The sequence below is a fragment of the Mauremys reevesii genome, linkage group 18 (assembly GCF_016161935.1).
Source record: "Mauremys reevesii isolate NIE-2019 linkage group 18, ASM1616193v1, whole genome shotgun sequence".
Taxonomy (NCBI): Eukaryota; Metazoa; Chordata; order Testudines; family Geoemydidae; genus Mauremys; species Mauremys reevesii.
Genome location: NC_052640.1, coordinates 22,339,213 through 22,365,093, shown reverse-complemented (window position 1 = coordinate 22,365,093; position 25,881 = coordinate 22,339,213). Strand labels below are relative to the sequence as shown.

General features: G+C 44.7%; 1 protein-coding gene across 4 annotated transcripts in view; it reads left to right on the top strand.

The window, feature by feature from the left end:
* BICDL1 (BICD family like cargo adaptor 1) overlaps positions 1 to 25,881 on the top strand; it is a 71,243-nt gene that overhangs the window by 21,313 nt on the left and 24,049 nt on the right. The gene's annotated exons all lie outside the window — the stretch shown is intronic.

Sequence of the window (25,881 nt, the reverse complement as noted above, 5' to 3'; positions counted from 1 at the left end):
AGTACAGGGATAAACCAGCCGATTTACTTTGAAGCCTCCCACAATAGAAGGTGTTATCCAGCCCACCAGCTCATCACTGCTGCTTACTGAGATTAGCAGTGACAGAGTCTGATGGACCAGCTGCTAGTGACACATTCCTCCTACCTGCCACCTCCTTCCAGGAGAGTAATTTGTATCAGGTCTTAAACTTGGGGAATCCCCTCCCTATTTTTTTTTCTGCTTTACAATCCATACTCAAGGCCCTCTATCATGGGCTGAGGAAAACAAGTGGGTTTTGTTGCTCACCAGCATTTCTCCTTAATCAGCCAGAGAGGTTGCATTTGCCTGACAGGATGCATTCTTGTCTTGCCAGAGGCTGAAAGCTCTGTCCCCTGGGCACTCCCACCCACTACCAGCCTGGGGACTGGCTCACTTTATAGCCATCATGAGCTTTGTGCTAGTAGGGACTATTCAAGTCAGGAGAATGGGTAGCTTAGTTTGACTGGACATACTTGCATGCAAGCCACCCACCCATTATAAAAGTTAACTCCTCCTACATACCGGGGGGGGGGGGGGGGGGGATTGCAAAGTTAGTGCCCAGAGCTGCCCAGCTCACAGGTCGGAGGGAGAAATATAGTAGCTGATAAACTGCTTCCTAGAGAGATTCCAAACCAACATTCATATGCACTCAGCACCCCAAAACAAAACAAAAAATTGCCTTGAAACAGTGGCCACACTTTCTCATAATAGAGCCAGGTACATATGGTAGATGGATTTTTATTAAATCCATGTCAGTGCTATGCCTGATTCAACTTAGCTGTGTGTATATGTTTACACAGGCATGCACCAAACTCTCTCTTGGTACTATACAAAGAGCAAACAGATGGCCACTGATCTCATGACACTGATGCTTTGCCCCCCCAGCTGCATTACAGTGGATAAGGCAACGAAGGGCAACTTGGAAATGACAGGGATGGTTTCCCACCCCCAAACTGGCTGCTGTTTTACATGGCAGATTAGTGACTTTGGACTCAATCTGAAATGTATCTTCCAAAATTCACCATGGAGGAGACACATCTAAGTAAAAGCTGTTCACATAATCTATTTGGGGTATATTTAAACCAGCATCATCAGGCAACTATCCATAAATACCCTTCTCACATCTTATCACACTAAGATTATGCCTCATCTGACAGTTACCATGGACGCATGTAATACTAGCAGGGATTAGCCCCAATGAACCTTATAACCTGGTGTAAATTCCTGCTCTGTGAAGTTACTGGAAAAGAAGAGCATTGACCAGGTGTAATGAAGGGCACATGTCTCTCCCCCTTCTGACAGGGCAGCTTCCTTCCTCCTCAAGCAGGAGGCAGCTCCCAGCTGGTGAGTCCACCTGGTGATTAATCCAAGTAGCAGTTAATCCCTCTGCCCAATCCCTCAATCAGGGCAGTGAGCAGTTAGCAGGCCTGGCCAATAATCAGCCCAGGCCTTAATCTTTCCACCCCAGTCAGGGCAATTCACAGTTTATAGCTCAGGCTGAGTCCAAGCAATACAGCCCAGCAGTTCAGGGTGGGGAATTAGCTCTCAACTAATTAGCAACAGCAAGTGTGCCTGGTGCCCTAGCTCCAGCCAGTGCCTAACCCATTCAGGCCTCCAAGTGGGAGGTGGCCACCCTCCACAGGTGGGGTGCCCAGGGTAGGGGGACACAGGCCCTCCTACTCCACTGCATCCCAGCCCAGGGCCCTATTAGTGGCAGGGTAGTTCACCACTAGGTCAGCAGAGGATCCACCCACAACATGCTGGCCAATTCACAATAATTCCACAGCCAAACCCTATTCAGCATCCCTGGGCTCCTTCCTACCCTCCCCAGTTTGGGGCACCTGGGTTCCAGGGTCATCCTCAATCTCTCCAGGGTAAACAACCAATAGCAACCCCAGCAGTTCATCAGCATTGCTGGTCTCTGGCAATTCAGGTAACTCCTCTAGTCACACAGCTATCTCCATCAGCTCCTGGCCCCAGCAGCAAGAAACAGACATCCTGCTCCTCTGGCAGCCCTCTCCTTACTGAACTAGGAGGCTGGCCTTTTATAGTCCAGCTTCCTGTCTCACCCCTCTGCTTCCGCAGGGTGGCCACAAGTGACCTAGTTCTGCCCACCAGGGGGCGATCTCAGGTCTCTCTCCTTCTGACAGGGTGGGAGGCCAGTCTCTTCACTACACCAGGTTATGTTAAAAAATGCTGCAGTGAGATTATTACTACCACGAACTCCAAAGCTCCCCTGTAAACGTAATGAAAGGGGAAAGCCAGTATTCTGTTTCCAAAAACTAGGGTTTGTACCTGCCCTCCAAGTTATCAGGCTCAAGCTGTGTGGATATACTTAGTGCCTCACAGCTTGACTGGTAAAGGTGTCTTTTGAATCAGCCCTTTACAAAAGGCTTGTACTGAAAAGTTGGATTTTAATATCTTTATCTCCTTAGTCCCTTGGTGCCAATGGGTATCATGCTGGGAAGTTCCAAATCCCCACAACAAGGGCTTAATGAACAGATGCTGCCCTTCTCCCAACCACCCCCCTTAACCTGTTAATTTCTGAATACTGTTCAGTCTGGGTTTGGATCACACTGCGCACAGGAGCAGCCTTGACTGATACTATTTGTGTAAAGTCCTTCTGGGACCTTACACCAATGGAAGGTCAGTCATAGCAGAGTTCCACTCCACAACGACCCCTCCCTGATGTGCCCCCTCCTTTTCCTTACACCAAGGAAGGGAGTGGCTGGCACAGAAGATGACAGAACTGCCTCTGCCAGCTTTGCACCAGCAGAGTGTTCCTCTGCATAGGAGGATTTCTTCATTGGCTATGACCAGCCAGTTTCAAGGCCACATTGAAATGCATAATAAGCAGAGCAAAGTGACTTTAGAAGACCAGTGAATTCAGCCCACAGTATGCTTTCCACATACCCCAGTACACATACTGCAGGTTAACATTGCTAAGATATGAAGCTCTTGAATTTTTCTTATTGGAAAAACAGCTTGGTAAGCAAACCAAGAATTAAAATAGTATATAGGCATCTCAGCCTTTATTAAATACATAATGTGACAGCAAACATGGCTTGTGGTGCACAAGTATTTAAACTAGTTGTCTCCTCTTCACAATCTATTCCCCTTTTGTTCAGTATTATTTGTGTCTTCATTTGTAATGTCTCAGCTTGGAGATATGCACTATAATTTGACATGACTGCAAACTCTTTGAACAAGGACAAGTGAAAGAACACCTTGGTTTCATCAAAAATACTTTCCCTTGGCAATAGTAAAAGAAGTGTCTTTATAATTTAAGCACCAGTTGAAGAGTTCCTGTGTAGCTTTGTTCACACATGGGAATTTGATGCTGGATTGACACTGCTGGAAATGGCTAGCCTCTGTTTACCATAGAATGGGCAGTAGCAGTGCAAGTTTCCCTTCCTCCTCCCCCACTGTTTTACCAACATTCATAAATCCTGACCTGAATGGATCAGCTTTAAGTCTGAGTGTATGTTGTTCAGTTTCTGTAGCCTGATCAGTCTCTCTCTGCTGACATTGCCAACAATGTTGGACAATTTGTTAGAAACATGTGAACACTTGACCACTGGACTGAAACCACCAAACTAATTTCATATAGGGCATCAAACAGCTAGACAACAATAACTTTTTATTATTGGTGACCATTTGACCTGACCTAGAAGTGAGAAGCTCTTTAAACCATTGTCTGGTGTTGCTATTTGGCACTTTGTGTTTTAAACCATTTTAAAATAATGGAATAAAGTGACTTTCCAATACTATGTCCCATATTGGAGAAGCACATTTCTGGGACATCCCTCAAGATAACTGTGGGGTGCTCAACTCCACCAGACAGATGTATCTTCCTACGTGGCATTTGTGTCTTTGTCCACTTTTTCTGGACATACTTAGTATCCTTGACAATAGAAGAGTGCATTTCTGAGTTGTCCCTGGGCAGGGATGGCTTTATTGCAACAACAGGAACCGATGACGTTTTTGTTCGTTCAATGATTGAACTATATTTCTGAGATGTTCAGTTTTAGGATGGTTCAGATCCAGCTAATCATATCCAAGAAACATATATTGAAAGGTCCCTCATTCACAGTGAAGGACCTCTCTGGCACTTCCTGCATTTAGTGGTTTAAATGTTAAGACTAAGCACAAGAGTAGCAATGTGCTATTCATGTTCTGGTTTTGGCAGAGTTGCTGCAGACAGCCTTAGGCTTTGCTGGGATTCATTGCCTGGATCCCAGGCCCATGAGTGGCGAGTTATATGGGCCCGTGATGCCTGGGCTCCACCAATAGTCAGGACTGTGGGACCAGCTTCCCCAGTATTTGGGCTTATATTTTCAGAGCCATAGGATGGACCAAGGCACCCGACCCAGGCCCTGAACATTGGGGGGCCCTGTGCTTCAGGGGCATGCAGGGTCCAGGGCAGCCTGAGGGATTAGCAGGGTACCTGGTGCCAGCAGCAGTGAGCGTCCCAGCCCCTACTCCGCCTCCACCCCACCTCTTCCCGCCCCTGCTCTGACCCCTCCCCATCCCATTCCACCTCTTACCCCAAGCCCCTGCCCCGCCTCTTTCTGACTTACGCCCCCTCCCCCAAGGGATGCTGGGAGCCAGGAGGGTAGAGCAGAGCAGGGCAGGCCGGCGCCAAGCTCCCCCGCTAACCCTCCAGGCCGCCCTGGTCCCTGCATCCCCCTGAAGCTCAGGGCCTGGGGAAGTTACCCTGGTCTATCCTATGGACAGGACAGCTCTGCTTGGACCTATTCTGGGTAGCACCAAAAATTATACAAACCTGGTGCCCATGCCCAGGCCATCATGGCAATGAAATCATCTTCTAGGAATAGCCTAACTAATCCCAGCCAGCTGCTTGCTGTCTCCAACTATTGCCCTAGAGTGACCTGCTGGAACACTGCAGGGAAAGAGTGTGTGTGTGGAAGATCTTGTAATGCTGCCCTCTCCACTAAAGTCTCATGGTCCCTTAACCTCTCTGCCTGTTCTCTAATCTGTAAAATGGCCATAATATCTAGTCAGCCTCCCAGGTGAGAGGAAATTAAAGTAGGACAACACTTTGAAAATGTCAAGTGCAGTTGTATGCACACTTTATTATCAGGGTGATTTTATTCTAACATCACCCATCTTGACCCTGAGACCAGACACAATGTTCTAACTTCTTAGCAATCTACTATGGGTGGAGCAGGGGAAAAGGAAAGAGAGATGGGGTTTGATATTCTTCAAGGGAAAGCTGTGGTCTTCATGGGTACAAAGGTCCATAGCTGAAGGAGGAGTGAGAGGTTTCTCCCACGCACCCCTTCAATGTGAGACCTCTTACACGCCTGCCCTGGTGGGAATACACACACTTCCGTATACAGGAAAAAGGAAGCCTCCCATGACAATCAGAGACCCTAATGTTAAAACTAATACAAAGGAATTACTTTTTCACACAATGCACAGTTGGCCTAGGGAACTCATTGCCACCCAGATATCTTTGAAGGCCAGAGTTTGCCAGGATTCTAAAGAGTATTGGACTTTGATACTGATGATTCAAATGTCCAAGGTTACAATAGGAAAGATTTTTTTCTTGAGTACTTAGGAAAGGATTTAAGTCCTTACCTCTAAGGCCATAAACCAGCCTCTAACCGATGCGGCTTAGAAACTGTCTCTGGGGGCAAATATAGAAGGGGGAGCTCACTGCTAGTATACCCCTCACAGCTGGGCATAGCAACTCTTTCCTATTTGGCACCCTCGACCAACAGTCACTCTGGTCCTGCATTGTCTGTCTCCTCTCGTGACTCAGCCCTCCAGCCAGGTCACATTTAGTCCAGGGATATCTAAAAGTTCAACAAAAACAAATGTCTAATTTCTCCATCTCATCTGCCACGCTCAGTTCTGGACCCAGTGGTCTGTACATGCTTTTCTCAGAGTTTCCAGTAATCTATAGCCCCTTCTCAGGGGGCTCACGCCACCATACTGCTGGCTGGCAGAAACCCAGGCCCACTTACAACACTGGATTCCAGCTCAGGGACCCTAGCACAGGCAGCCCAGGTTCACTCCAGCAGACTCCCTGCTGCCACCTCCCTGGACTTCTACCTACCATGCCTTTCTCCTCACCCTGCAAGAGCTTTCCTATTCCCTACCAGGAAGCTGACTGCAAAGTTTCTGCCTATTACCCCCATCTGTGCCACATTTTCTCTCTTTACAGTAACCACCCAGCTTCTCAGCAGCTCTGTTTCATCATTAATTAGGTCTGGCCAACCCTCCAGATGCAACCAAGTGAGTTAATTGGCCTCTCCAGTCCATATCAACTCTTTCACTACCTGTATACAGTAGGCACTCCATCACAGCAAGTAATACCATAATTGCCTATTGCAGGTTTTCTTGCACCTTCCTTTCAAGTATATGGTACTGGCCAATGTTGGAGATAGGCATTCCCATACCAAATCAGACCCATGGTCTGTCTAGTCAGTATCTATCTTCCTATAAAGAACTATAGTATGGATAATATTCCTTTCCTTTCTCTTGCTCCTCAGCTCCCAAGATGATGAGTGTCATGTAAAAACCTAGATAAACAAAATAGGCCATATACTTGACCCCCGTGGAGACACTTCCTACAGATCTGGTGGCACAAAAGGACCGGAAAGCTACCATGGTCAGGGTCTCCCCCAGCCTGGAGGAATCTTTGGGTGGTGTTAAGTTGGTGTAGCTGTCTGTCTGCCACTATCATGCCCATGATGTAGGGGGTATCACTGGAGCATGCTGTGCGAAAGCAATCCTCAGCCATTAATGGCAATGTAAGATAAAGCAGCTCTGAAACTTGCAGTAGGGGCCAAACCAGGCCTGGCTGTCCCAGGAAATGCAAAAGGGGCATAAAGCGACCTTTCTGCCTCCACCTCAGGTCCTTCACTGAATGCAGCTTGGTTGTACTGGGCCAAAAAAAGTGGTGTTGGTGCTGTTCCTTTAAAATTAAAGAGAGAATGAAAATAGATGGAATAATAGCACCTGAAGTGCCTGTGACAAACTAGGAGATCAGAGAGAGGCTTATCTGAGGGGATAGGGATAGAAAAGAATTAAATGGGGAGGAAGGCAACAACAACAAAGAAAAAGGAGGGAGGAACTGAGCAGAGAAACCAAAGTATGTGAGGGAACATAGAAAAGAGTTAAAGCAACTGAAACCAGACAAAGTTTTGAAAATACATATTGAACCCATGAAGAAGTATCATAACAGAGAGTCTATATACTGAGACCTAGTATTTACTCCAGTTTTCTAGGAGTAATATGGTTTGTTAAAAATAAGCCACACCTTAGGTAGCAAGGTTATACCTAGCCACACATTACACAAATATGCCTGGATGGCCATGGCAAGGGAAGCCTATGCACATTTAAATCTCCCCCAAGAGCAAATGTCTGAGGGAGAGGACTCCAGGTTTGCCCCAGGCCAGAAAAACAGTCCAGTCAGGGGGCCAGAACCACGGGGCTGCCATGTAATGTGACATAAGCAGCATATTGATAAGTGGGACATCATGTGAGTAGGCATAAAAGAGGCTGAGGTGAGTGTAAGGGAGCTGTAATTCTATTTCCTAACATCCCGTTCACACTCCAAAAATCAGCTGTTCTAGAACATGGACACACCTAACTGTGACAAACAACTAGGCACTGGTGCTTTTACAATAGTTACTGTAGCTTGGGCCTACATTGTTGTAACCAGCATGCTGAAGGGCTGGAAGAACGTGTAAGTTACACCATCTTAGATGCATTCCTTCATTCAGCCCCATATTTGGGCCCACAGTGCTATGATGCACTTATTCTTCCTACCAAAAACTCATGCATGTACAAGAGAAATATCAGCCACATCCCAGCCTGGGATGTAGAATAAAGTTTTCTCTTCTGACACTGATCACATTAATCTTGCTTTTCACTAACAGGAGATATACAGTATGAGAGGAAAAGAAAAATATTAATTTAAATGCAGTATTGCTATGTCAGATCCCAGTTTAAAAGCCCGTTGAAGTTTCTTAAGAATTACTGTACTGGATCAGTGTGCTCTCAAAATGTGGAATAATCTGCATGCTCTCCCCTATGAGGTTAGCCTTGTTTCTCCCTTTAAATAAAAATAGTAACAATAAATGAACTTGCATGGAAAAGGAGACAAAGAAAATGCAAATTGCCAGAATTCAAAATAAAAACTTCCCAAAAATAAATCTGATTCTAACTGTATGTGAGCATGAAATCTCCCTGCTCCCAGTTAAGAGGAGTTGACACAGCCACACAGTTACTTCATCTGTTTTATTCAGCTCTCATTCCAGTTGTTGTCCTCTTGAAATATTTCTTTTTATTTATTTCAATTTGTATAAACAGGCACAAGGCGCCTACCCTAAGCTCCAGGCAGCCTTGACAATTATTTAAAAGCACAACTAAACAAAGATAGAGGAGGCTGCTGCTGATTTTATCTACTACAACAGCAAATGGTTAAATCTTGCAGCAAAGGAATAAATAAGGAAAATGCCCCATACTCCATATAAATACCCCATGCCCCTTGAGCAACATCCTACTCCCCAAAAGCCACCATGGAATGAGGAACCTTGCAGCATGCCCTGGAGGGCAACAGGACTGAACTACTTCAGACCAAGGGGAGGAGTGCATTTTGTGCCAGCCATTCCTGCTCTTTTATACTGAGGGAATTCTAGCTCAGGTGCCTTTGCTAATCTCAACAGCAGCAGCATAGCTCAGGCAGAGAGGTAGTCTCTTCAGATAGGCAGATCCCAAGCCATTTAGGGCTTTTTAGGTCAAACGAAATATCTTAAAATGCTCCGGTATAGATCACCAACATGCCATCCCTATAAACACTAAAAGGGACCTCACTCAACAGGACCTCTGCTTAACTAACAACAATTTGAATTCCTCCCATCTCCAAGTGGACAGACCAGCTGTATCAGGTGCAGGAGAGGGTGTTTATATGTTTACTCTCACTCCCTTCCACAAGGCTTTGGTAGTGACAGCATCAATAAAAACTCTTGCCTCAGTGGCACTCATAGGGAATCGCTACACTTTGCACTGGGAGTGTATTCCCAGTGTGAGGAGAAATTCCCATGCAAGCTCTGACTGAGAAAGTGTGCTAAAAATTCTGTAGCCTACAGGCACATACCTGAGGCGACTAGCCCTCCAATCACTTGCGGCACCACAGCTACCCTCTGTTTTTAGTATACTAGCTCAATCAGACCTCAAACTGGGAATTACACCCCCAGCTCAAAGGGTAGATGTACTCTGAGATCCCCACCTCAGGACAGAGTCCAAGTAGGTGGAGCTCTTGGAATATAAACCATATTCCTCAATCTGATCTTGCCAGCTGTGCCAGGAAGCTGTCTTGGTCAGGGACTGGAGCATGTGCTATCAAATCTTCATCTGCTGGGAAAGGACAGTATGTTAGCAGCAATATAGTGATGGAGAACATCCTTTCTGAAGTGGGCAAATAGAGTGACATAAAACAGAGACACCTCTCTGTATAATTCCCACTGTGCTTGGGTTGGTAATATTTTTAATCTGAGATCTGGACAATGTCCTCAGCTTCCTCTCTACCCAATTGACTTGGATTTGCCTCGATAGGAATGACTTCACTGCTGATAATTACACAGAAAGCTGGAGTGCAGGTGACGGTCATGCTGCTTTGAGCATTTGTGCCTCTTTCACCCACTCCAAACTGAACCTGTTTGGTCTGTGACTACTGAAAACACTCAATATGTCTGAGCTCAGTGTTTTCAAGAAGCAGAAAATTTAGTGCCAAAATAAAAACAGTTCAAAAACAATGACAATGTATCCTTCTAGAGCAGATCTCTGCTCCTACTGAACCATTCGGAGAAGGTTTTTACATTAAACAATAACAGAGACTGACCTACATTTTCAAAACCATGGCTGCCCTCATAAATCTAATTAGGACATTGGTGCCCCAAATTCAGAGTACAAAGCTAGGCACAAAAGTGTCTGTGCCTAAAATATCCTTTCAGTGCATTCTGATTTACACTGTCGCCAACCTTTGGCAGTGACATCGCCTCAGTAGCTCTTTCTTTTCTCCTGCCAGAAATTTATTTTCCTCCCCACCCCTCCAATAAAAACTTCAGTTATTTTTATGTGACCCAAAAGTGGCTTGTTTCAGCACAGGTGACCACCCATGCAGCATATGAAGGGATGTCCCTAATTTGGTGCCCAACATCCTGTAACCTACATTGAAAAAACAAGTAAAAACCTCTTTTCAAGCAGTGATAACATGCTCTGAAACGTATGTATGATTTCAGACTGTGAGTAAAAACATTGTGGGATGGTGTGCCTTTAAAATTAGCTTTGTTCTTTTTATTTTTCATACAAATTGTCCTTTCTGTTAATTTACTGATTTTATTTTTGGTATTTCCAAGCACACATTTTTGTAGGACATAGCTTGAGAGCAGAAACACAGGAAAATATGCTGAAAGCTGAACTTTAAAAATAATTGCTCTAAGAAACTGTTTAAAATCCCACTGTGGGAGGACAAGCTTCCAAAAAAGGTTCCATGCTCTTGCCTCCAGCCTCCCACATTTATGCAATTGCTTCTCAAGAAAATTGACTAAGAACCTGATGAGCTCAAACCAGTCATAGCAACACTAAGGCCAGATTTTCAAAACAGTTCTTCACCCAACTCCTCTCACATTGGCACCTAAATAAGCAACCAGATTTTCAAAAGTGCTCATCACTCAGCAGCCCCAGTTCCTGGATGCTGAGCACTTTGGAGAATCTGGCCCATTAGACTCAAAGGGTATGTCTATAAAGCGCACACACACAAAAATCCACCGCAGTGAATCTCGGACCCCGTGTCAACTGACTCGGGTTTGCGGGGCTCATGCTGCAGGGCTAAAAATATCAGTGTAGACGTTCAGACTTGGCTGGAGCCCAGGCTCTGAGACCCTTCCCCCTTCAGTGAGTTTCAGAGCCAGGTCTCCAGCCCAAACCCAAATGTCTGCACTGCTATTTTTAACCCTGCTGCACAAGCCCAAGTCAGTTCACCCAGGCTCTGAGACTTGCTGCTGCCGGTCTGTTTTGCTGTGTAGGTGTGTACCCTAAGTTGTATAAGTAGCTATTAAGAGAGTCTTCATTACAGAGTAACCGAATGCAGTCAAATGTAGCAGCTTTAGCCCCAATTAGAGTTTATTGCTGCTATTATTTCTTTGTTTATTACTTAAATGACACTATAGAGATGCATGGCACTTCAAAAAACAAAGGCCACATCCCTGCCCTGAAGAGCTTACAGTCTAAGAGCCAAATCCTGTAAACACATACATCAGTGGGACACTATGCACTTGTGTAAAATTATGCATTAGTGTAAAATATTTGCAGTGTTCAATGCTAAGTTAAGTCAAGCACAGGGGGAGACAACATAGAAAGGAAGTTGGGTGGGGAGGATAAAGGAAAAGACATGATGATGCAGCCTCCAGGATCTCCATAATGCACTCACCTTTAGAGTTAAGCATTTAAAAAAACCAACTAACCAACCAAAAACAGAGACAGCATAGACCCTGCCCCAAGGCGCTTCCAATCTAAAACAGACAGATCATTTTTTGCTATCATGAAGGAGAACAACAATTTAGGATTGTGTCTGGAGGCTGATGAAAATATAGAAGGAAAAGTATTCGGATGCTAGGTTACCTGCATGGAGGAGACAGACCTAATAGACATCTAAAAGCTTTTCATCTGGATGTCTAACAGCCCAGTTCTATGGTCAGCAGTATTCTAGGTTGTTGGGAGAATAAAAAGGACTGACCAGGGAGTATTGCTAGTAGGGCAAAGGCTTGCCCACCAGCACAGTTAGAAAGTATGATGATGCTTTCCTTCAAAGGAGAGACAGTTTGGGGGGGGGGGGTTGTTTTTAATGTGACCCTACAATTGTAGTACTGTACCAGTACTGTACTGGTGTGTGTACTACTGCACTCTTCGCGTGATGGAATCGGAGCTGTTTTTAGGATTTTCACCTTTTAGTGACTGGCCTACAAAAACATTCTGTCCTCATGTGACTGTCAGTGGGCAGAGATTCCCCGTTAGCCCAAAGAGGAGTTTGTATATTTATTGAGTTCATAGTCCCGAGTTGGATTCCCTGTGCCCAAGTATTAATTTTAAGTTTATGACCATGGCTTCTTATGTATGCAGCCAAAAATCTGTTTTATTGTGTGAGTTAAAATGAAACTCCTGCTGCTAAAGTGAACTTTTAAAGTGATTGGAGTGAAGGCTTTGTTCACTATCCAACAACAGTCTGTGCTCAAGTCCAAGGAAAATTTAATCAGCTCTGGGGCTTCAAGATTTGAGAAAAAAACACTTGAGAAGCTACCAAAATCAGCATGAGTGTCAGCTGAACATTTTATTCTAGAACTGAACTGTGATGTGAATGACAGGACAGAAATTGAGCCTAATGAATGGTTGGCTTAGTAACCCTTAGATCTGATTTAAATCCATCTCAGAGAGTCATATGTAGAGTTTAAAGCCAGAAGGGACCATCAGATCATCAAGTATGACCTCCTGTATAGCACAAGCCACCAACACCACCCAACACCTGCACGCTAAACCCAAAAAACAAAATTAGACCAAAGTATTACAGCCGTAGGAGACTAAACTATTATGTGCCACAGGCAGAGAACTGGAGAGACCGACATGCACCAATGCCTGAGGCCTCTGCAAAGGCAGGGAATTGATTATACCCAGATAATCCTGGTATGTGACCTGCACCGCATACTGCAGAGGAGGGAAAAATAAAACCAAGGTCATACCAGAGTTTGGCTTGGGGGAAAAATTCCTTCCCGATCCTTTGTTTAGATACATCGATTTATTCTGCAAACTAGGAAAAAGTTATTTTCTTTCTTCCCTTTTCTGTTTTAGAGACTGTTCTCTCTTCGGTTGGGGATGAGGTGAGGAGGAGTTTTTTTCAGATTTTACTTGCCAGTCAGTTTCTTAAAGGTTATGGGCCAAGTTTTCTAAAACAGCCTCTGAATTTGTGTTTGCACTTCTTGGCATATATCTCTTTGCAGGTGAAAATAATATACTTTTGACATCCACCTATTCAGTTTGCAAGCACTGATATATTAACTCCTACAGTTCAGATAGCTAGCGGTCAACAGTCTGTTTGCAGGCACAAATTTAAACACGGCGTACAAATGCTTTTGAAAGCTTGGGCCATCTAATGGATTTCCTTTTGTTTTCTGATTAATGCATGTTAAGATCTAGAATAGAGTTTACCTTAAACGCAGAAATTGCATCTCTGCACTTTATGTGTGAAAATGTTAGAATTCATTTCCCATCCTTCACAACTCTGCCTTGATTGTCACACATTAAATGTGCCCCGAAATAACTCTGGTGTGTTCTCCCCTTTATTATTTATGTTAAAGAAATGGATGTCAAATCATTTTAAGCTTCCAGCAGTCCTGCATTTTGGGCCTCTCATTGTGACCCACTTTTAGGCATAGGCACATTTTAAGAGAGAGAATAGAAGTCATATTTTTGAACCTGGATGGCCAGTCTCTCAGCTAGACTTCAGCCTAAGATACTTCCTTCAGTACTGACTTTGAGAATAGAGGCTGGATTCCCGTGGGTTCCAATTGCCAGCTAGGCGCTTGGAGCCTCTCTCTTTCTGAAGAAGTATTTCATGTTTGTGCCCACACTGATAACTATTCCTCATTTAAAAATAAACACTCTTGAAGATATTTGGAAGGTCCTATGTCCCCAGCTAGTCACAAGGGTACATCAACACAGCAATAAAAGACCCACAGTCCTTTTTAAATATTGGCGTTATATTAGCTAACTTCCAGTCATTGGGTACCGAAGCCGATTTAAAGGACAGGTTACAAACCTTACTTAATAGTTCCGCAACTTCACATTTGAGTTCTTTCAGAACTCTTGGGTGAATGCCATCGGGTCCCGGTCACTTGTTAATGTTGAGTTTATCAATTAATTCCAAAACCTCCTCTAGTGACACTTCAATCTGTGACAGTTCCTCAGATTTGTCACCTACAAAAGCCAGCTCAGGTTTGGGAATCTCCCTAACATCCTCAGCCGTGAAGACTGAAGCAAAGAATCCATTTAGTTTCTCCACAATGACTATCGTCTTTAAGCGCTCCTTTTGTATTTCAATCGTCAAGGGGCCCCACTGGTTGTTTAGCAGGCTTCCTGCTTCTGATGTACTTAAAAAACAGTTTGTTATTACCTTTGGAGTTTTTGGCTAGCCGTTCTTCAAACTCCTCTTTGGCTTTTCTTATTAGAGAGGCCACATATAGGCTGATTTTTGCCACAGTCCATATTAAGAACTCCAAGCATGCCCCTATTTGGGGAAACAGCAGTTATTTGTAGACGCTTTAAATGTTAAAATTCCACTTATCCTGGAGTTTGAAAGATTAGGTTTATGATAGTCTCCTTTCCCAGAATTCTCATTCCTTGGAAAGGTACAGATTTGCCTTCCTTGTTAGACAAAGGCTCACTTTTCCACAGTATAAAACACTGCACACTGATCTCTTAACAATGACCTTGACCTCTACTGACTTGGCGTGTATCATTCAGGTATTTCATTTAAAGTCAAGGCCAGATGATAAAACTGAGGACATTTGGGATCTATCTTTGACATCTTTGCAGTAAGATATAATACACTTTCTAGCTAAGGATCCCAAAGCTCTTTACAAACAATTGGTGCCAAATGCTGGTCCCATTGAAATCAGCTCCCATTGATTTCAGTGAAACTAGACCTGACCTTTAATTAATTCAGCCTCTCAACCCTCCTGTGAGGTTGGTGGTATCCATTCCCATTTTACAGACAGAGTTATGAGGCATGGAGAAATTAAATGACTTGCGCAAGGTCACATATGAAGATTGACAATGCTGTAAAGACAATTAAAATAATCTTTAATATAGTTAAAGTATAACAGGAGTAGGGTCTTATTCCTTTCTAATAACCAGGAATAAGTTTGCTGCCATTGAGCCCTATGTTTGATTTTCATTTTAGTAGATTGGGAGCACCTAGAGTCTGAGAGCAAAATTCAACTCTGTGATTCACACCCAGAACTGTATCCCGTTTTCTGCATTTCTTCCATGAGTGGAACATATGCATGCAGAACAAGAGCAAAACGTGCAATACTGTGCACTAATTAGTTTTGGATGTCCTCCAAGCACTATAATGCTTTGTTTCTTATCATATTTTTGTCCTCTCTGTGGACTTTTAATGTCAACCTATTGTAGGTCCAAAATGGGAGTATTGATTTTAATAGGAGAAGGAGTTGGGCCCTCTCTAATGCATAGTTTTTTCCTCTTAAGCTAAGCTGAATGCATGACTTATTTCCTTTTCCATTTAAAGCTCAGTACAACAGGGAGGCTGGACTTCAGACCAGGGTTGCCAACTTTCTGATAGCACAAAACCAAACACCCTAGCCCAGCTCCTTCCCTGAGGCCCCACCCCTTACCCCCAGGCCCCGCCCCCCACTCACTACATTCCCCCCTCCTCAGGGGCTCGCTCTCCCCCACCCTCACTCACTTTCACTGGGCTGGGGCAGGGGGTTGCAGTGTGGGTGGGGGTGAGGGCGCTAACTGGGGGTGTGGGCTCTGTGGTGGGGACAGAAATTAGGGGTTCAGGGTGTGGGAGGGGGCTCTAGGCTGGGGCAGGGAGTTGGGGTGTGGGAGAGAGTGAGGAGTCTGGGGTGGGTCTGGGGATGAGGGGCTTGGAGGGCAGGAGGGGGCTCCAGGCTGGGGGGCAGGGCCGAGGGATTTGGAATGTGGGAGGGGGCTGCAGGCTGAGGCAGGGGGGTGGGGTGCTGGGGAGGGCTGAGAGCTTTGGGCTGGGGGTGCAGGCTCTGGGGTGCAGGAAGGGACTCTGGGTTTGAGTGGGCTCAAGGCTGGGGTGCAGGACGGGGTATGGGCTCTGGGATGGGGTATGGGCTTTGGGGTGGGGCCAAGGTTAAGGGGTTCAGGGTGCAGGAGGGGGCTCCAGGCTGGTGGGTGGGGCTGAAAGATTTGGAGTGCAGGAGAGTGCTGCGTGTTCAGGCATGGGGTTGGGGTGTGGGAAGGGGTGAGGGCTCTGGGCTGGCAGTGCTGGCTCTGGGGTGAGGCTGGGGATGAGGGGTTCAGGGTGTGGGAGGGGACTCTGGGCTGGGGCAGGGGGTTGGGGTGTGGGAGGTGAGGGCTCTGGGGTGGGACTGGGGAGGAAGGTTAGGGGTGAAGAAGGGGACTCTGGGATGGGGGGGGGGCCTCAGGGCTGGGGCAGGGGATTGGGGCGCGGGCTTACCTGCAGTGGCTCCCGGTCACCACAGACTGCACCGTGCCCCAGAAGCAGCCAGCAGGTCCGGCTCCTAGGCGGATCTGCACACTGCTCTCCTCCACAGGCACCACCCTCCTGCCCAGCTCCCATTGGCTGGCAGTGCATAACAAGTGATCAGGGTGGGGGCAGCGTGCAGAGCCCCGTGGCCCCCTGCCTAGGAGCCGGACCTGCTGGCTGCTTCCGGGGCACAGCACAGTGTCAGAACAGGTAGGGACTAGCCTGCATTAGCTGGGCAGCACCACCGACCGGACTTTTAACGGCCCGGTTGGCGGTGCTGACCGGAACTGCCAGGGTCCCTTTTTGACGAGGTGTTCTGGTTGAAAACTGGACACCTGGTCACCCTATTTCACCCTACGCCCTGTGATGTGCATAGTCATTTGTTAAGACGTTTTCATTTAACGAATCAGAAAACATTCCATACGGAGACAATAGTTGGTTATTACCTGTAGTTTTTATCAAATCTTCTTGTGTCAGTTTATACTCCACTTTTGTGCCTGTGTAAAGTTCGCAATCCTGGAAGACAAATTAACCTATGGTAATAAATTTGGACCTACCCAGGAAATTATCCGAATAGCAGTGTTCAATGCACAAGATGAAGGCTGCTGCTTTGCATCTGGTTTCTGAGAGTTCAGTTTAAAAATGCAGAGATTTGCCTTGCAAACTAGTCCTTGCATGTCTCTCACCTTTACAAAGAAAAGCCTGGATGCTTTGTAGTGTCCAAAGAAAAGGTGAAAGGCCTGGGAAGATCCAAAACTTTTTGTTTTTAATTCCTCTAGCCTCCCCCTTATTACTGATTTCCTAACCCATCCATTCTCCAATATTGTAGTGTTTAGTGGCACAGGAATAATCCATCAGTACTATTAAAAAGGTCATACACAAGAGCACACTAGCAAGTATTGATGTGTTGTATTTTGTTGTAGTTGCATTTGTTGTTTTTAAACCTATATGAATGAATACTAGGGCCAAGAACTAACCTTTGTGGGACCCCACTAGAAACACTCCAACCAGATGGATTATTACATTTTGAGACCTATCATTTAGCCAGCTTTTAATCCATTTAATGTGTGCCACCTTGATTTTGTATTTCTCTAGCTTCTTAATCAAAATGTCATCTGGTACACAACTACCTTCCAGAAGTCTAAGAATATTACATCAACACTATTACCTTTATCAACCAAACTTGTAATCTCATGAAAAAAGGTATCGAGTTTGACAAGATCTATTTTCCATAAACTCATTAGACATTAATTGTATTACTCTCCTTTAATTATTTATTTATAGAGTCCTGTATCAGCCATTCCATTATTTTGCCCAGGATCTATGTCAGGCTGACAGGCCTATAATTTCTCAGGTCATCCCATTTATTCTTTTTTAAATATTGTCCCAATATTAGCTTCCTTCAAGTACCCTGTAACTTTTCCAGTGTTTCAAGACATATTGAAAATCTATATTAATGGTCCAGAGAGCTCCTCAACCAGCTCTTTCAAAACTCTTGGATGCAAGTTATCCAGACCTACTGATTTTAAAATGTCTAACTTTAGTAGCTGCTGTTCAACATCCTCCTGAATTACTGTTAGAATGGCAAGTGTTTTATCATCACTGGATAGCACTGCTTTATCCAACCTTTTCCCAAATATAGAACAGAAGTATTCATTGATCTCTTCTGCCTTTTCTGCATTATTGTTGATAGTCCTACCATTTCCATCTAGTAATGGACCAACAACATTATTAGGATTCCTTTTCTTGGTAATATACTTAACTCCGTCTTATTGTCCTTGTCTCCATTGGCCGTAGAGTTCACCTTGTGTCCTTCTGCTTCCCCTATCAATTTTCTATATTTCATAGCATCCAGTTTATATTCATTGCTATCAACTTCTCTTTTTTCCATTTGTTTTTTTTTATAGCTGCTTTCACTACCCTCTAAGCTAGGTTGGATTTTTAATCAGTATAATCTTTCTTGATTGTGTCTTTTTGAGCATCTAATAAAGTGTTCTTAAACAGATCCTAATTATCATTCTCAATTTTCAGTTTAAATTCCTTCTTCCACCTGATTTGGCAAATAATTGTTTTCAGCTTTGTGAAATTGGCCCCTTTAAATCATCACATTTAACTATATTACTGTTTTTGACTTGATTACATTTGTTATCTCCAAACAGAATAAAGTCATGATCACTTGTACATAAGCATCCACTAATTATTAGTTCTGTGATCAATTCCTCTTTATCTGTCAGGATGAGTTTTAATAAAGAATTACCCTACATTGGATGCAGCACTTTTTCAGTTAGGAAATTGTCATCTAGGTTTTTAGAAATTCCAAGGACATTTTAGAACTGGCAGCATGAGGTCTCCAGCATACATCACTCAGATTGAAATCTCCCATGATAAGGCAGCTTTCCCCTCACACACACACATTGTATCCAGGTGCTTTAAAAGCTGGTTATCATAGTCTCTTGAGCGATTTGGTGACCTATAACAGACACCAACTAGTGCTTTATCTTATGCATCTGTTAGAATATTGATCCATAAACATTCAAAATGATTTGCTTTCGAGTTGTCCATGACTCAAAAACCATTAATGCCATTTTTATAGAGAATGCCACTCCCCTATCTTTTGCCCATTCATCCCTTCCCTATAACTGTACATTTTAACATTCCAATCATGTGAATTTTCCCACCAGGTTTCAGTAATACCAACTAGGTCAAATTTATTCTCATAAATGAGCAATGCTAATTCCTCTTACTTGGGCTCCCAGCATTGACATATAGGCAATTAAAGAATTTCTTCTCCTCATGACCCTTGATGCCTGATTAATTTTGTTTTCAGCATCTTGATTTTGTGCTAAATGAATGCTCATTTGTTTCCAATTTTCACCTTTCCTTTTTTGTTGTTAGATTAAAGCCCTCATGACTAGTCTAGCCAGTCTGTTCCCTAGAAGATTGGTTCCCATTCTACTGAGGTGGAGGCCATCCAAACTGTACAGCCCCCTCTGCTCATAGAAGCTGGACCTACGTTCCTCAAAATGAAAACTCTCAACCCTAACACTACTTACCTAGCCAGTGGTTCATTTCCAGAATCTTCCGCCTTCTATCTTCCTTTGTTCATTGGACAGGAAGGATCTCCAAAAAGATCACAAGGACATTCTTCTCCTTTAGCACCCTATAGAGTTCCTGACATCCCCTGTGATCTGTGAAGTATCCCATGAAACAATGTCATTAGTGCAGATGTGCATCACCACCAGTGGATCATTGCCCGCTGACTTCAGAAGCCTATCAAATCTGTGAGATCTCACATGTTGCCTCCAGGAACAGAGCACATCATCTGATGTCCACCTGTCCGTTACAGAACTTTCTTTCAATCTCTTTAGTATAGAATCCCCTTTGATAGTTGGAGATCTCTTTGCAGACTTGCTTGATTGTCTTGTGAGTTAGGCTCAGTAGCCATCCACAGGTGTGTCCCATACATCTCTGCATTCCACTCAACCAACTGGATCTTCAGAGATATTTTCTGCAATTTTCATGCTAAGAACAAAATGATTAAATACTTCTCGCTATAAGGAAGTTCTCCTGGTCCTTGTTTCTCATAGTCACAGCCTGCCCATCCTCATCTGCCTCCAGACATACAGAATGCTGCCTCATCCTCTTGTCTCTGATGGTTACAAACTGCCCAGCCTCCTTTCTGGTTTTCACACACTCTGGCTACTTGGTGGCCAGCTGCTTTCTTTCTTGAATCTGGTGTGGTGATATTTCCCAAATCAGATTATCCAAAATCTCCTCACCCTCTTTGATGATCCAGTGTCTGTTCTTTTTCTTCCAGCCCAGTCATAATTTCACACTTCATACAGAGGAAGTTCATTCTGGTTTCAGGCAGGAAAGAAAACGTGGTATATCTGTTGCAGGTCACCACTGTTCCATCACACTACTGAGCACAGAACTGCATATAGAATGAAAGCCTAGCGTATTCCCTGTCTAAACTCCTGCTGAAACTCCCATTTGCTGCTCCTGTTTGCCAGGCAACTGACTTGTATACTAAACCTCACTGCTTAAACCCACCCCCTAAATAACAGGGAGGAATTACTCACTCATACTTCAAACACTGGAGCTGATCAAAGACCCCAGGGTCACAGCCACATGGTTCTCACAAAGACATAAACAAACAAACCTGTCTTATGTGGCTTATTCAGAGCCCACAGCCCAGTCACATGACCCTCTTGGAAAACAAAACAAACAACAGATTGACTAAACACACCACTTACCAAGTGCCTCTGTCTCCAAGCACAGGATCCACAGCTATTCTTCCTGGAACTTCCGTCAATTGGGCTTCCCTTAGGTCTGTCTAGGTTAAGTACTTGGCTTCTGATCATACCTCATAGACCAGAAGACAGAACTTCAAGATTTAAGACTCCCTGCCAGGCTAGAGGCGTCCTGAACCTGTCAGCTCAACTCAAATTGCAGGTGATGAAAGAGCAGCTGTAGGTGAGTGGGTGATGCTCCATATTTGCAGGTGTTGCTTGCAGACATTAAGGGAGCTGATACTGAGTAGAAAGAAACCTCTTTTGGGAAATGAAATACTTCCACACATTAGCTAAGCAGATAGGACATATTCACCCATTGCTCCTGTATGCAGGGCCGGTGCAAGGATGTTTCGTGCCCTAGGCGAAACTTCCACCTTGCGCCCTCCCCCGTCCCCAAGCCCCTGCCCTGAGGTGCCCCCCGCGGCAGCTCCCCACCTCCGCCCTGAGGCGCCCCCCCTGCTGCAGCTCCCCACCCTCCGCCCTGAGGCATCCCCCCCCACCCCAGCTCACCCATGCTTCACCTCCACCCCGAGCATGCCGTCGCTGCTTCACTTCTTCCGCCTCCCAGGCTTGCGGCACCTAAGCTGATTGGCGCTGCAAGCCTGGGAGGCAGGAGAAGTGAAGCAGCTCACTCCTGCTCCGCCTCCTCCCTGAGCACGCCGTCACTGCTTCACTTCTCCCGCCTCCCAGGCTTGCGGCACCAATCAGCTTAGGCGCCGCAATCCTGGAAGGCGGGAGAAGTGAAGCAGCCACAGTGTGCTCAGGGAGGAGGCGGGGCAGGGGTGAGCTGGGGCAGGGAGTTCCCCTGCATGCCGCCCCCCCCACACTTGCTGCAGGCAGCCCTCCCCGCGCTCCTCTGCCCCAGCTCCCTTCACCTAAATGGCGGCGGTGACCGACGCAGCCGAAGATCCGGCCGCCATGGTCGCTGCCAAAGAAAATGCCGCCCCCCAAATCCTAGCGCTCTAGGCGACTGCCTAGGTCACCTAAATGGTTGCACCGGCCCTGCCTGTATGAAATATACCTGCAACAGTGCAACAACCCAACTGTGGATAGAAAGACATACAATACACTTTCACGGACACTGAAAATGCCAATGTTCTAAAAATATCCTAGGATATTAAACCTGCTGTGCAATGCTAACAGCCCTTCAACTGTGTGAAAAAATCCCTTCTTAAAGCCTTTACCATAGAAGAGTTTTCAAATAGTGTTGGGAATTTTTTTGCTTCCATCATGTGATACAGACAGAAGTTCTCATTTTTCCAGTGTAATTTTTTAACAGACAGCCACAATATCTAGCACAAGATACTGTATAATTTACATTGAACTGTGTAATAGAGATTAACCTTTTACTCAGGGTGGTTCTGCACTGAAAAGTGACTATGTAGAAATGGTGGTGTAGCCATGTTGGCCCCAAGATATTAGAGAGCCAAGGTAAGTGAGGTAGTATCTTTTATTGGACCAACTTCTGTTAGTCCGAGAGATAATTATGAGCTCTGTGTAAGCTCAAAATCTTGTCTCGCTCACCAACAGATGTTGGCCCAATAAAAGATACTACCTCACCCACCTTCTTCTTTAAGTAGAAATGGCACTTTCGTACTATGGGAAGGGGGGAAGGAAAATCTGATCTGGCCCCTGAATTCTGTAATCTTGGCCCTGGTCTACACTGGTGGGGGTGGGGGCGGGAAATCAATCTATGTGATGCAACTTCAGCTACGTGAATAACATAGCTGAAGTCGATGTACTTAAATCTACTTGCCACGGTGTCTTCACTGCAGTAAGTCAACGGCTGATGCTCTCCCGTCGACTCCGGCTGCACCGCTTGCTGAGCTGGAGTACAGGAGTTGACGGGAGAGTGCTCAGGGGTCAATTTATCGCGTCTAGAGTACATGCGATAAATTGATCCCTGCTGGATCGATCACTGCCCGCCGATCCGGCAGGTAGTGTAGACATACCCTTGGAGAGGCAAAGGACAGAATCCATGCAAGGCCACGATAAGAAACACTTCACACTCTAAATTAGCTACATAGCACTTAGAAACTACAATGACAGGTGCTACAGAGAAAGCTTGGAAAGATTTCTCTTTGTGTGTTCAAAGTCATAACTGCTGACTAGTCAACACAATTGTTAACAGTTTGAGTTGCAGTGGCTGGCTGTTAGGAAAGGCTTAATTTCACTTATAAAATGAGCACAAGAGTTATTGAGAGGCTATAAACAAGGAACTCCATGATATTGCTCTTAGAGTCACTGTTCAGAGTGGACCTGAATAAAACTTGACATGAATTGAAAGCATTGGTAAAAATCTAAGCTCCCAAATCAATAACTGGATATATATAAAAACTTCATTATTATTGGGAAATATATTTTAAAACAAAATATTTAATAATTTCCTTTTCTACTTACCTTTCAAGACCCACATTTATGGTTCCTCCGCTGTCCCCTTTAAAAATTGTAGATATTGCAGGTACCTTAAAGCCATGGAGGCAGTGCATGAAACTGCTGCACTGTAAGTGTTAATGATCCAGGAGCAGTGACAGGGGAAAGGAGAACTCTTGAGCTCAGCTATTGGCAAATTAGTAAAAGAGTAACTCAGTCACTTTCCTAATTTTTTTGATTTTGCCATTAATTAAGAGCTGTCTCTCCTTTTATATATGATTTAGTAAACTAACATTTGTCTTGAATAGTCTTAATGAAATTTATATTGTCTCCCTTATAAAAGTACATTAGGTAGAGATGCTGGCTTCTTACAGTCTTGTTAGCTTTCTATATAGGACTTATTTTTAGGGAAAAACTCCAGCACCTGGACCCCTGCTGCAGCCCTGGGACTGGGGGAGCTCTCACTCCCCACTGCGCATCCCGGGGCCATGGCACGGGGACAGAGCGTCTCCGGTCTTGGGGCCACAGTGGCAGGGTGGGCAGAAAGGAGCAAAAGGTCTGCAGTGGGCGGGGGACCCTGGGTGGAACAGGGGTGGGCCCTGCCCCAAGTGAAGGGACAGAAAGGGGTGGGGCTGTGGGCAGGACTGCAGGCGGAAGGAGTGGAACAGGTGTGAGGCTGCAGGCGGAAGGGGTGGGAGAGGGCCCCCACTTACTCTGGCCCAGGGCCCCAGGAAACCTTAATCCACCTCTGAAGAAAAAGGTAGAGCAAAGACAAGATCTTTGAGAACACTAAAGGTAAATGGACATATTAAAATCAGATACTGCTAAACGTTAGGCAGAACATGAGCTGAGCAATTTTGGGACTTTATAAATCAAAATAAACAATAAGTAGAATCAGAAAACCTAAATATTTATTAACTGAAACTTGTGTTGTTCTGTAACCTTTAGAGCATTTGATTCTATTGAGATTTTTTCTATAAAATAATTTAAATGAAGGAGGAAAATTCAGTCCTTTTCAATCCATATCTGGAGGAGTGAATTTTGCAGCAGGATTAATAACCTTCAGAACCAAGCTGGCACAAAAATTCAACAGTGACAAACAGATCTCCATACACAGCGACCAGCTGAGAAGTGACCTTCTTGGCTCTGTGAATGCTGGAAAATTTGAGAATGTAAAAATAAATTATTTGATTAGCTAAGGGTGACTCTGGATTGGAACCATTTCTCTCCATGCTGTTGAGGAGAGAAATAAAGAAACATGTGATGTGGTCACTTCCTTTTTATCTCCACTAGGCTATTGGTGGGTGACTATGTTTCCCACACTTTATATGGCTAAGGAAGGTATTATTTTACTCACCTCCACGAGATGACCTCAGCCACGTGAATTGAGCTAAAACTACAACTTGCCATGTCTACATTAAGATTTTTTGTGTTAGCTATCACATTGTACAAATACACCTGTTTTTACTAGTGTAGACATGCCCCATGACAACAGTGGGTTTCTGTTCTCCCTTATCACAAAGTAGTAAAAAAAAAAATTCTCAGCAGGTGATTTAAAACTATGTTTCAATCTTGTAAGCTATGCTAATATAGTAATCATATTAATCCCTAAAAAACCCCAACGTGGCATTTATCAGTCTGTGTTTTCGTTGTGTACGTGTTGGATTGTGTTGCACTGATGATTCAGCCCAATCAAGCATATCAGCCAGCTTAAGGCCTCAGCAGATAAATAGCCTACTCTGCCTTACCTTTTATATTGTCAAAGGAATAGTGGTAGAGGACATAATTTACCACTGAGCAGATAGTCAAATTGGATATGCTTTTCTTTTCCACTTCCAAGCTTACCACAAAGCGAAAAGAATCACAAAGGCCTGGTGACAGTTTTCAGAGTGGTAGCCGTGTAGTCTCTATCAGCAAAAAGAATGAGGAGTACTTGTGGCACCTTAGAGACTAACAAATTTATTTGGGCATAAGTTTTCGTGGGCTAAAACCCACTTCATCGGATGCATGAGTCCCGGTGGAAATTGTTCTGGGATGGGGTGGGTGGAGAAACACAATATATTGGCACAGGATGGAAGCTAAAAATCAGTTAGTAGCCCGCAACAGAGCCTTTTTTATTGACAGATATAGGCGTGAGCTTTGGGTGCTATGGTTCTAATAGGGGTCAGAGAGTGGCTTCTTTGAATTAGGTTTGACATACAGGGAGGCAGGAAATCCTGAGAGAACCAATTAAACTATCTTTTTCCGATTTACCACCATTTTTTTCCAACCTGGAAAAAGTGGCTTTGCTCTATTTCCTCGTCTATGATTTTATAGGCTATGCAAGTGCAGGAATCGTTCTGAATTTCTGAGTGGCAGTAGGACTGTTCTGTGGCTATTACTACAGCTGAAGCTCTGCAGTAGTCTCTGAGGAATGGCTGGTCGAATGTTCTGGAACTATTCTCAACCCTCATCATACCAACCTGGGAGCCATCTTTGCTGACAAAACCAAAGGGAAGAGCATAACAAACCCCACTCAGAGATGCACCTGGAGCATCTCCCCCTTTACCAGGCCACAGACCTAAGGCAAAGATTATTAGAACCATACCAGTAGAGAGATGGCCCGGGGCTTAGAGTGGGGTGCCGGAGATCACTTTAAATCTTATAATGAAACGACATGATTGACCCAGAGAGGTCAACTTCCAGCTACCCTCACTGTCAAGCTATTCCTCTCCTCGTGCCAAATATAAATAGATGCAAATGAGGTAAATTTGGTCTACTAATGCTGAGGCTCAGCACAAGCCTCTGAATGCAGTAGGAGTAGTGCAGAGTGAAATGGAGGAAAGCTGTGGGCTGTGTTCTTTGGTTGTCCCCATCCTTGAGATGCTTGCTAAATTGCAGTGGTTCTAGGAGGCTGTGTGGGAT